Genomic DNA, 8772 nt, shown 5'->3' with positions numbered 1-8772 from the left:
CTTTTAAGAAAGTGGTAGGGTACTTTTGAACTACTTGGAGGCTAAATAGTGGTGACAAAGGAGGACAGAGGAAGCCAAAAGAGAAAAAGTCTTAATCTGATTAATTATATGTGGGTCAAAAATAAATACCAGCACCAATGAATATGAGGTAAGACAAGTGTTTTGCTAAATTAAGATATTAAATCTTATTTCAAATTATTTGAGCCTTCTATAAGACTTTAAGTGGGACTAGTTCTCCCACTGAAGGCAACTTTTTATTCATTTCATTGTCAGCATAAATGACTTTCATTCATCTGAATGCAATCATGAGATCTATCTGACAGTTTCATCTCCCGAAGAAATTGTTTTTTATTACATGTGCTTTTATCATGTAAGTTTTCTTGCATTGAAAATCAAGACATGCCCAAAAACAATCTAATTTGGGGTTTTACTTTTAATGGAGGCTTTAATGTCAATAATTTGTCGAGGAATACAGAGTAATTTAGAAGCCTATTTCAGAGTGATTGAGAAAATATTCATTCATGCCAGCAATATTCCAGTATTCTTTGTTTGAGACATCCATGGAAATGGTTTGAGTAGCTTATTCTAGTAATTTCCCAAGCTGGTGAAAAGAATTCACCATGAATCACAATAGCAGTGTTTTTAAATAGAGCCATAGAAAATAAGGTATCAAATTTCTATATGTGATGTATGGTCTCCTCTAGTGTGGGAAAGGAAGATGCTATATCAGTAAACAAGAACAGTGAGGGGAATAATAAACCTCAAAGCTCTGTGGCCTAAGACAATAAAGGTTTTATTTTTTTGCTCATGCTATGTATACAACACAGGTCAGAAGGAGGCTCTGCTTTTTGGAATCATTCAGGAACCCACGCTGACAGAGACTCTGTTTCAACAGTGTAACAGAGGGAAGGAAATGTGAAGATTATGCACTGGCTATTAAAGTGTTTGCCTTGAAAAGACACATGTTGGTTCTGCTCACATTTCATTAGCTACAATCAGTCACATGGCCATGCTTAACTTCAAGGGGACTGAAAAGTGCAATCCTACCATGTGCTGAGAATGATAAGGTCTGGAATAGTTATGAACAACCCTGATTACCACCACAGATGTTCATCTAATTTACAGGAAAATTAGAAGTCTGTGTAAGATTGCTGCACTTTTAGAAAAATTAGGTCTGATTGTTTTTGTTTCAATACCCTTTCTTAGCCTGGGTTCCCAGAAAGTAAAGTCTGAGGCAAGTGCTCTATGCTACTAACAGTATTGGAATGTACAACTTCAGGATAGCAAGGGCAAGGGGAAAAGGTAGGGTAATAAGAAGAGTAAATATTAGAGCATGCATTAATATATGGTGTTGGTGGGCATCAAGCCTGTATTAGTCCGTTTTCATGCTGCTGCTAAAGACGTATCTGAGACTGGGCAATTTACAAAAGAAAGGTTTATGGACTTAACAGTTCCACGTGGCTGGGGAGTCCTCACAATCATGGCAGAAGGTAAAAGGCATGTCTCACACAGGTGGCAGACATAAGAAGAGAGTTTGTGCAGGGAAACTCCCCTTTTTAAAACCATCAGATCTTGAGAGATGTATTCACTATCACAAGAACAGCATGGGAAAGACCTGCCCCCATGACTGAGTTACCTCCCACTGTGTTCCTCCCACAACACATGGAAATTAAACATGAGATTTGGTTGAGGACACAACCAAACCATATCACTTCACCTCTGCCCCCCTCCCAAATCTCATGCCCTCACATTTCAAAACAATCATGTCTTCCCCACAGTCCCTCAAATCCTTATTTCAGCATTAACTCAAAAGTTCACAGTCCAAAGTTTCATCCGACGCAAGGCAATTCCCTTCTGCCTATGAGCCTGCAAAATCAAAAGCAAGTTAGTTACTTCCTAAATACAATGCAGTACAGGCACTGGGTAAATAGAGCCATTCCAAATTGGAGAAATTGGCCAAAACAAAGAGGTTACAGGCCCCATGCAAGTCCAAAATCTAGTGGGGCAGTCAAATCTTAAAGCTCCAAAATGCTCTCCTTTGAGTCCATGTCTCACATCCAGGTCACACTGATATAAGAGGTGGGTTCTCATCGTTTTGGGCAGCTTCACCCCTGTGGCATTGTTGGGTATAACCTCCCTCCCGGCTGCTTTCATGGGTTGACATTGAGTGTCTGTGACATTTTCAGGTGCACGATGCAAGCTGTTGGTGGATCTATCATTCTAGCATCTGGAGGACGGTGGCCTCTTCTCTCAGCTCCACAAGGTGGTGTCCCAGTAGGGACTCTGTGTGGGTTCTCTGACTCCACATTTCCCTTCTGCATTGCCCTAGCAGAGGTTCTCCATGACCCACTCCCCCAAGTAGGAAACTTTTAAAATTACCTGATACTCAATAAATGTTGGTTAATTAAGCAACATTTTGCATGTATAATGTTTATAAGACAGTCATTTTCTAAAGGGAAACTAAACCTGTCATTTTGGTAGGAGAAATTTAAAAATAAAATATTAATCAGTAAGACTGAATCATTTCAAAATCTCTAACGTCTCACAATCAGTGGGGAAAAATTCAAAAATTCCAAAAGAAGAGTTTTACAACGTGGAGAAATAAAAAGGACATGAAGTGGTAATAATGATATGCTAACATAGGTACATATTAGGCCTGATGGCAAAGGGGTGAGAACTATCTCACAGGTTTCCACACCAATTTCAAGCTTTGCTAATTCATAAAAATTCATTTTTAGAAAGTGGTATCATTGAAAATCTTCTCAGCTTAAATGTTTAAAATTTTATCTAGCTGTAAATCAATCATCCCTTTATTTAAAGAGCTATGAAAATTTTTCTTAATATATAAAGGGAAAATTTGTATCTAAATCTAGCAAATATTTTCACTGGTTAAATACAAAAAAAAAAAAATCTTGTTTTCTTTCTTCCTGTAATCTGACAGCTGGTAGACGAAGAAAAAGAGAATAATAAGTTTTAATTATACCTTTCAAAACCCAACAGATTTGAACGCTATTCAGGAATTACATGAGAGAATTCTCAGCATTAACTTGTGGGTGGTTAAGAGATGTTAGCTCTCATTCTTGAGGGCAAGATGGCCAAATCTGTGAGTTGAACCACAAAACTAAAATTCCCAAATTTGCAAGCCTTTATAATGATTATTTTCTTCAGGAGTGTCCTATGTCTGTTTTTTTCTCTCTCTTTTTTTCCTTACTTAAGATGGTTCAATCAAGGCATCAACACTTTAAATCATCACACAGCTCTTCTCCAATTACATCAACCAACATCAGACGTGAAAACAGAGCACACATCAAGCAAAAAGATGGGATTATAATATCTTCCACTTTAGCCAGGGAGTCAAGCAGAGCGAAGAATGAGAGCATGCACAAGAGAGATGGTGTAAATAGTCTTTTATGACTCATTCCTTGACTTTGAGAAAAAAAGAATATTGCATTTGTTAATTCTAAAGTTTAGAAATGAATCTGGAAGCAGATGTTGGCAAGATGGCCGAAAAGGACATTCAATCACTTGTCTCACCACAAAACCATCAGTGTAAACAATCATACAAATGCAAAAATAACTTCCAAAGAGCTAAGGGAACCAGGTGAGAGATTACAGCATCTGGGAATAGTAAAGAAATAAGAAAAACATATTCAAGATAATAGGAACAACAGTTTGCATTATCATTATAACCCCTTCCGCAACCCCAGGTAGCACATCAAGGCTAGAGACACCCTCCTCTTGAAAGAAGGAAGTGAGCATTGGACTTTGCCTCAGACTCTAATATAAGACTCACCATAGTAAAACCCAGTGCCAGGACCTCATGGCCCCAGACTCTAGTCCAGTATCCATGAGCTGAACTTCTAGGCCCGCCCCACTACCAGGCCAACCCTAGCAGCCCTCAGCTTCAGACCAGCCCCAGCACTCAGCCAGCCCCTGTGATTTCAGAGTTTATATCTATTCCAGCATCATGGAAGGCCCCCACAGCCCTAGATATCAGGCTGGCACCTGTGAATTTAGCCTCCCCATCAGTTCCTTTGTATACAGGCTCTAGGCCCACCCAGAACCAGGCTAGCCCCTGCAGCCACAGGCTCCAGACCAGCCCAGAGTCAGGTTGGAACACACGGCCTTGAGCTTCAGACCCACCCCAGCACCATGTAAGCACCCCTGACCTCAGACATCAGTCCAACGCCTGCAGACAGAGGCTCTAGGTTTGCCTAGAGCCAGGCCAGTTCCTGCAACACCACTCTTCAGAACATCTCCTGTGTCCCCATGCTTCAACCGACCCAAGGTGCAAGCTCATTCCAATAAATTGCAGTGCTAGGCCAGCCTCTTCAAAAGCCAAGCTCCAAAACCACCCCTGTGGACTCAGGTTCCAGTTTGGCCCCAGCATCCCAAGGATCCAGGTTAGCCCTTGAAGATCTAACCTCCAGACCACCACATCCATACCAAGTCTCTAGAGTAGTCCCCATAGGTCCATGTTCTCATCCCTGTGGGCTGAGGTTCTAGGCCAGCACCCACACATAGCCTCCAGGCCAGATCTCACGTAACAAGGTCCCAGGCCAGTCTCCACAGCTTCAGGATCCAGGCCAGTCCTCATGGTGCTGGGAACTGGATCACCACCAATGATGCCAGGATCCAGACAAGCCCCTACAAACCCAGGCCCCATGACTTTCCAAGCACCAGGCAGGCTGCAGGCCCTCTGCTAGTCCTAGTAGTCCCAGGCTCCAGTGAATCCAGGATCCAGGCCCATTCCAGTAGACCTTTGTGCCAAGCCAGCCTCCACAGATTGACTCCAGTCCACCCCTGCAAAAGTAGGCTCCAGACCACCCCATGGACCCAGGGCCCAGGCCTACTGCCATGGACTCAAGCTCAAGGCTTGCCCCAGCAAAAGACCAGCCCCTGTAGACTCAGGCTTCAGACCAGCTCCCTCAGACTCAGGCAGAAGACTCAACCACATGCTACAGACAAGCCATGCTACAGACAAGCCCCCTATGGACCCAGAACCAAGGCCTATCCCTGTAAACTCCAACTTCAGGCCCATCTCACTGAACCCAGGTTTCAGGCATTCCCTCACAGACCCAGGCTCCAGGATCACCCACCATGGACTCAATCAACAGGACCAACCTAGAGAATTCAGGCTCCATGTCCAATCCTGTGGATGCAGGCACAATAACTGCCTACCTGCTGACTCAGGTATCAGCCCAGACCGTCCAAGTACTTCAACAGTCAGTCCACCCACAGACCCCACCATACAGCCTTCCCAGAATCTCTGGATGTGCTGATTGGTGAATGACTTTCCCAGATGATGTCCATCTGCAAAGACTGAAAAAGTTCCAACTTTTTAAAATGTGCAGATACCAGTGCAGGACCACAAGGATCAGAAAAAGTCAGGGAAACTATATTACCAAATGAACAAAATAAAGTGCCAATAACCAACCCAAATGAAATGCAGATGTATAAACTGCCTGACAACATGATCAAAATAATTGTTTTAAGGAAGCTCAGTGAACTTCAAGAAAATACAGAGGAACAATTCAACAAAACAGGAAAACAATAAATGATCAAAATTACAAATTCAACAGAGAGATTGAAATTATTTTAAAAATCAAACAAATTCTCAAGCCAGAAATAAAAAGAACAAAATGAAAAATGTGATAGAGTGTCAACAGTAGAACTGTTCAAGCAAAAGAAAAAGTCTGTGAACCTGAACACAGGTTATTTGAAGATACATAATCAGAGGAGAAAAAAAGGATAAAAACAAATTAGGAAAGCTTATGAGACTTATAATACAACATCAAGAGCAAATGTTCAGATTACAGGACTAAAATAAAAAGGAGAGACAGAGAATGGGTCAGAAAATGTGTTTAAAGAAGTAATAGTAGAAAACTTTCCAAATCTGTAGAAAGATCTACATATCCAGGTACAGGAAGGTCAAAAGTTTCCAATTATATTCAAACCAAACAAGAAAAAAACAGAATCAAAAGAATCGAACTATGAAATATCAAATTCAAAGAAAAGATTCTAGAAACAGCACAAGAAAAGAAACATACCATGTATGAGGAAATTCCAATAAAGCTAACAATTTTTTTTTTTTAATAGCACAAAGCTGGAGCTCTTTATTCTGGCAGTAGAGTAAGGAACAGCAAAGTGGGAGGGCTACACCATCACCATGACAACAGAAAGCCTCATAAACGTAAAGTCCCTCGACTTCTGTTGGGCAGACTCTTCCTATCTCAGGAGAAACATGTTTTAACTGGCTGAGAACAAGGCCAGGCAGCCCGGTCACAGTGTGGAAGGGTGGCCGGAGGCGTGGCCTCTGGTCAGTCCTGGAAGTGCTTGGTGAGGACTTCCAGCAGTTCCTGCTTCTTCAGCCAGTACTTCAGTCAGGCCTCTTTCATTATAGGCCCAGTGAAGTTTCCCAATGTGCCCTTGCTTATGTGGGTCTTCAGCTCGTCTTCTGAATACTCCGCTTGGGCCTTTTGCTTCTGGAAACTTCATTATTGCGTTTTCTCTTGGTAATTTTCCCTTCAGGATTATAATCTGCTGAGTAGCCAAGTTCCTTAAACTCACTCACCATGGAGCCCAGTATTTTATTCATTTCTTCAACCTTGGGTAATGTAAGGTCCACTGCTTTTTCAGCCTCCATCAAATACAAGGTAAAGGGCTCCAGGTTCGTGAAGTGCTGCTGCAGCACGGGGTTCTCAAAGCTGTCACTTCTGTATGTGAAGCAGAGCTTCTGAACGATAGCCTTCATCTTGCCCACCTGCTCTGGGGTTGCCATGACTTTTTCAGTAAAGGGCACCTTCCTTTAATTATCAGCAAAGGGTAAAAAGACTAGCTGGAAACCTGGAGTAGTCACCTGAATTTTCTGGTCATCCAACTCCTCTTCCTGTGACACCAAAGCCACAAAATAAGGGGGGATGTTCCTGCAGGGTGTGTATCTGCACAATGCTATGACCACCTTCTCCAGACACTCGATGAGCAGAGCACTGAACAGGGTTGAACTCCCATTCACCAGCGACTCCTCAGGGTACGTGAACAAGGAGGGCCTCAGGTAATGGTGCTTCTTCAGCATTACCAAGGGCTTGAAAACCATGAGCATCAAAGCTGGTTCATCAAACCATTTTAGCTCTTCTGTTTCCTCTTTTTCCAGTATAATCTGATGACTCCCATAGATCTGAGACCTCTTGGTATCGCTAGGCAGAAGCAAATTACCAGTATTTATATTAAATGTCTGGTACTTGGTTTTCACTGGTTCATTTGTTTTCCGATAGAGTTTTATTGGAGGAGGCTTGAGAGCCTTCTGGACCAGATTATAAATGCCCACAGAGATCACTATGTCTTTGTTGAGCTTCAGCTTTAAGCTGCTGAGTGCTCATTTCCTGGCCTCCTTGGCACGAACCTTCTGCAACAAGTCTTCTAGCTTGATGGATTTCTCAAAGTGAATTGGATTCCTCAAAGGATGAAGTCCTCATTCTTTGCTATGCTGATGATATCTCTGTAGAACAAGGATATGTTAAAGGCCCCAAGTTTCTTCAGGTGCATCAAGTCAAAGAAGATGCCTATATCTCGGAGATCATCGGCTTTGGTACTGGCCTGGCAGGCCTTAACACTGTCATTGCCACGGGGGTTGTCTTTGTTGGTGAACAGCATGATTTTCTTATGACTCATCTTGAACTGGACATCACTAAAGAGTTTGGCACAGACCCACAGAACTTCACTGAATGAGTAGTCAGATCCATGGCCCATCAGGCCTTGGAAACATTTTTGTCCCTGCTGCCCCTTAAACTGGTCAAGCTTTAGAATTTGTTTTGCACCTGGATTATCCAACTCCTGTAAGATGTGAATGTTTTTAAAATTCACTGAATTTTTGTCTTTTTCGGTATCATAGAGATCTTGATCACTGCTTATGATCTTACTCATGTACACACTTTGGATACACTAGATGCTCATGTCAAAAGGAGTCAACTCATCTTTACTCTGAGATGTAAACATAGCCCTGGAGGTATCAACCAAAAAAAATTAAACTATCTCTTCCTGAATATTTCTAGTCTCCACTTGCTTCAAGGTCCTCTTCTTCTGTTGCTTCTTCATCACCCTCAGTTTTGTAATAAGACTCCCACCCTGATGTGTTGGCTACTGCTCACTTTGGCACAGGGAGGTAACCCACAGTGGATTTCATAGCAGAAACCTTGCAGAACAAGAGAGTGAGAGATGATATATTCAAAATGATGAAGAAAAAAAACCCTGCCAACAAAAATACTTTCTCTGGAAAAGCTGTTCTTCAGAAATAAAGGAGAAATAAACAGTTTCCCAAACAAAAGCTGAAGGATATCATCACCACCAGACCTGTTTTTCAACAAATGCTAAAGAAAATTCTTCAAGTTTAATTTTAAGAGAATGCTAAATAGTAACACTAAAACATGTGAAAGTGTAAAACTCACTAGTAAAAAGTCAGTACAAGGTCAAATTCAGAAGAGTCTAATACTGTAAAGGTGGTGCATAAATTATTTATAAATTTAGTATGAAGGTTAAAATAAAGTTTATAAATAAAGGACAAGAAATCAAAGCATACAACTAGAGAAAATCACCTAATCACAAAGAAAGAGAGCAAGAGAGGAAGAAAGGAACAAAGAATTTACAAAACAACCAGAAAACAATTAACAAGAGAGGTGGCTAAGATGGCCGACTAAAAGCAGCTAGTGGGTGTGGCTCTCACAGAGAAGAGTGGAAGGGGCAAGTAAATATAGCAACTTCAACGGAATCATCCAG

At 41.7% G+C, this 8772-nt stretch overlaps 1 pseudogene; it reads right to left on the bottom strand.

The window, feature by feature from the left end:
* Window positions 1-6320: 6320 nt before the first annotated feature.
* LOC105544873 lies at window positions 6321-8094 on the bottom strand (annotated as a pseudogene).
* Between the last annotated feature and the right edge of the window lie 678 nt (window positions 8095-8772).

This window comes from Mandrillus leucophaeus, unplaced genomic scaffold (genome assembly GCF_000951045.1).
Source record: "Mandrillus leucophaeus isolate KB7577 unplaced genomic scaffold, Mleu.le_1.0 Scaffold311, whole genome shotgun sequence".
Lineage (NCBI taxonomy): Eukaryota > Metazoa > Chordata > Mammalia > Primates > Cercopithecidae > Mandrillus > Mandrillus leucophaeus.
Note: the sequence above shows the minus strand (reverse complement) of the source record. Positions and strands in the feature narration are given on the sequence as shown.